The 3,828-nt window shown below is 54.4% G+C and overlaps 1 pseudogene; it reads left to right on the top strand.

Moving 5' to 3' along the window:
* Positions 1–1,281: 1,281 nt before the first annotated feature.
* LOC136662431 (SWI/SNF-related matrix-associated actin-dependent regulator of chromatin subfamily D member 2-like) lies at positions 1,282–2,812 on the top strand (annotated as a pseudogene).
* The last annotated feature ends 1,016 nt before the right edge of the window (positions 2,813–3,828 follow it).

Raw genomic sequence — 3,828 nt, 5'->3', positions numbered from 1 at the left:
GTGGATAATTTCATTTCTTTCAGTTCTTTTGCCTGTCCCAGAATGCGGGGGGAGGGATGTTCTGTAAGATTCATGTTTTTAAAGTTAGTCACTGTGGTGTCTTTGTGGGGGGTGTGAGGGTCAACAGAATACCACATGCAGGGGAGTGGCACCAAGATGCAGGTCTCTTGTGGTCTTGCGTGCTCCTGGAGACTCTGGTGGGACTCTGGGAGACTCAGAAAGCTGGACTAGATGGGCCCTGGGCCTGATGCAGCAGGGCTCTTCTTCTGAAGGGGGAGGGTAAATATGACACTCAGTAAAGATGGCAAAAATGGCTTCTGTTTCCCCTTGCAGACTTCCGAGCCGGAGAGCAGATGCAGCCTGCTGTGTAAACAACTCTGCGGCCGGTGGGGTGGAGGGACCTGGAAGTGGAAACTCCACCTCGGCTGGGCACCTCCAGTGAGTATTCAAGCACTACTGCCAGGTCTGGCCAAGGCCTCTGTGGGGGGGGGGGCACTTCTCTGTTGGAGGGCACTGCCTCTGTCTCTCTCCTGACCAGTTTCTCTACTATCTCACGCAGGTCCCCCAGGCAGAGGATTTGGGCCTCCTATTTGAAAAGAATAGGAGGTCCAGGTTCTCTGTGAGGAGGGCGGAGGCCAAGTGGCTGGCACTGGAGAACAGGAGGCGAGCACCCCAGGTGAGAAAGAAAAAGGCCCCCCCACACACACACGCACGCACACACAGAGAGAGAGAGAGAGAGAGAGAGAGAGAGAGAGAGAGAGAGAGAGAGAGTGCACTGAGGCGGAATATCGGGAGGGATCCAGGGAGCCTGCCTCTGGTTCTGTGGTGGTGCCATAGGGCAGCTGCTTAAGGAGGCTGTGGGTGGATGAAGGGAAAGTGGAGCTGAAGAAGAGAGGAAGGATCATGGAAAGTCTGAGGGCATGGAGGGGGTGTCACCTCTCTGAGGGGCTCCATCCCGGATGGTGGGCTCTGGGGGGGTGTCAAGTTGAGTGCGCCTGTCTCCTGGTTCCGGCCCTGCCCTGCCCTGGGTGCCGGGAGAAGTGCAGGGACTTATGGGTTGCTGAGCGAAAACAGCTGAATCTTGAAGGGGTCTTGTTCCCTCACCCCCTGTACAAAGTCCTTCTAACAGGAGCTCTGTCTCTGTTTCTTCACAGGCTGCTCCGACTGGGGCTGGGAGGAGGTGAGTTCCTGCGAGGACCCAGCCTGGCCGGGGCCACCCTGTACTGACCTGTGGGGATTGGAGCTCAGTTCCAACACCCTGGGATGCGGTCTGGTGTCCGGATGCCTGTGGCAGGGTTGCAAGTGGGCCCCCCTCGGGTCCTCCATATGGAACAGCTTCTCCACTGAGACCTGGAATGCCACCATCTAGGATGGACCCCTCCCGGAAGCGCCTGCTTGCTCCACAGACCCAGCCGCCTCCGTCGCCGACCCAGTGACGAGGACTGAAAAGATGGCAGACAAGGTCCTACCACAGAGAATCTGTGAGCTGGTCGCAGAGCCTCAGGCCCTCATGGAACCCTCGTAGGGTTCTCATTGTGTGTTAGGGAGGGTGATCAGAGGATGAGAAAGGCAGGGAGGGAGCCACAGAGTCTGGGTCACCTTGATGTCTGTTGCCTGCTTTGGACTTGCAGGCCTGGGTGGACGAGAAGTTTTCCCCAGAGTTGCTGGAGAGCAAGTCTGAAGTTGTCAGTAATATTGAATGAAACAACAGACTAAATCAAGAGAGATGATTTTAACAACTAGGTGAAATCCATGTCCTGGAAATAACTTTGTTTTCTCTTGAAGACGGAGAAGTCTTTCCACCTGTCCTGGAGAAGGAGAAGACCCGGGCAGAGGGGAAGCCGTCTCTCCTGTCTCTGGAAGGCTTGCCTTTGCAAAAGAGTGAGTGGCGGGGGGAACGAAGGGGGTTCCTGGTCTCTGAATCCGACTCTGCTTGCTCCACAGACCCAGCGGCCTCCCTCGCTGACCCCGTGACGAGGACTGAAAAGATGGCAAACAAGGTCCCACAACAGAGAATTTGTGAGCTAGTCGCAGCATCTCAGGCCCTCATGTATTTGCTGGTTTTGGACGGAAGCCGGATCTGAACCTCGTCCGCAAGAAGATGGAGATCCAGGAGGCAGCCAAAGAACCTGTAACGCAAAAGCAGAAATTGTGTATAGACTTTGCAACACCTTTACACCTGGCGAGGAGCAATCTGAAGGTGGGGAACACAGAGCCTCATGGGAACTTTGTGTGGAGGGCAAACTCTCCCAAGAGCCTAGCAATGGAACTGGACAAAGGGTTGTACAGCCCAAAAAACCATCTGGTAGAGTGGAACCAGATGCCCACAACCCAAGAGACTGATGGCTTCCAGGCCAAGTGCCCAGGCAGTGTCAAGGTGAAATGCACCCTGCTGCTCAGGCTGGAGCACCAGCCTGCACAGTACAAACCGGAACCTGTCTGGCTCGCTTGCTGGGCGTTCACACACAGACTCGTGCCAGCATCATTCAGGCCCTCTGGCTCAACATCAAACACAACAGGCTCCAAGACAGTCTTGAGAAGGAGTTTGACCAGATCTCTGGCTGCGTTTGCATGTGATTCTCTGAGATCCCCAGGAAACCAGTGGGGCTCCCACAACACCCAGATCCCATCAATTATGTGATCAGTGTGGACCGTAATGATCAACAAAGCCAGCCTGCTGAGACAGAGGTGTGGAGGTGGATGATCCTTCGAAGGCCCAAATGACCAACTTCTTGGCTCCACCTCTAAACAGCAGGAAACAGCATCCATGGATGTCAAGATCCATGAGACGATCGAGTCTATTACCAGCTGAAGATGCAGGGAGACTTGAGGTCTTTCCCTGCCACTGGGCACCCCACAGCCTGCCTCTCCTGTACCCTGAAGGCTCTGTGTGTGTCTGTGTGTGGGGGGGGGGGCGTTTCTTCTTACTCACCTTTGGTGCTTGCCTCCTTTTTCGAAATGAGAGCTACTGGGCCTCCGCTCTCTTCGCTGTGAACTTGGACCTCCTACCCTTTTGAAGTAGGAGGTCCAACTAATCAGCCTGGGGGATCTGCAGGTGATAGAAGAGAAACTGGTCAGGGAAGAGACAGAGGCAGTGCCCCCCAACAGATCCCTTGGCCAGACCCACTCGGAGGGCCCCGCCAATATAGCTTGAGGTCCTTCCCTGGCACTGAGTAGCCCTCAGACAGCTTCCTCTGAACCCTGAAGGCTCCCTGAGGCCTGGCTCTTGGGAAACCAGGTCTTTTCTTTAGATGTGAGGAGAAGATTGCGGATCAGGGATGGGGGCACCTCCGTGTATGGGAAATTTCCCGTCCTATGGAGAGGCTAGAGAGATAGGTCAGGGATAGGGGGAAGTGACACTTCTAGCATGCCTCAAGCATGCTTCTAGTGCGGTTCTTTTGAAAAATGACAAAATGGTGTCCAGTCATACAAGAGTCATTGAAACCAATTACATGGAGGCTACCGTGTTCCTACCAGTAGAAATAAAGGCATAGAGGCAGTTATCTTTTCTTGCTCTGACACAGAGTACTTGGTCGAGTAACAAGTTTTGATCCAAGACTCTCAGTGCATTCTAAGCAAGTGAGTGAATGTGTGTGTGTGTGGGGGGGGGATGTTTTTTCTTCCATATCTTTGGTGCTTGCCTCCTGCCCTTGAGTGCCAGCCATCGGGTCTCCGCCCTCCTTGCTGTGAACTTGGACCTCCTATCCTTTTGGAATAGGAGATCCAAGTCATCTGCCTGGGGGACCTGCATGCCCTCCAACACAGCCCTTGGGCAGACCCTGGTCAAAGGTACACAGAAGTATTGCTTGAGGTCCTTCCCTGGCACTG

This window comes from Tiliqua scincoides, chromosome 11 (genome assembly GCF_035046505.1).
Source record: "Tiliqua scincoides isolate rTilSci1 chromosome 11, rTilSci1.hap2, whole genome shotgun sequence".
NCBI lineage: Eukaryota > Metazoa > Chordata > Lepidosauria > Squamata > Scincidae > Tiliqua > Tiliqua scincoides.
This window is presented reverse-complemented; position numbering and strand designations above follow the sequence as displayed.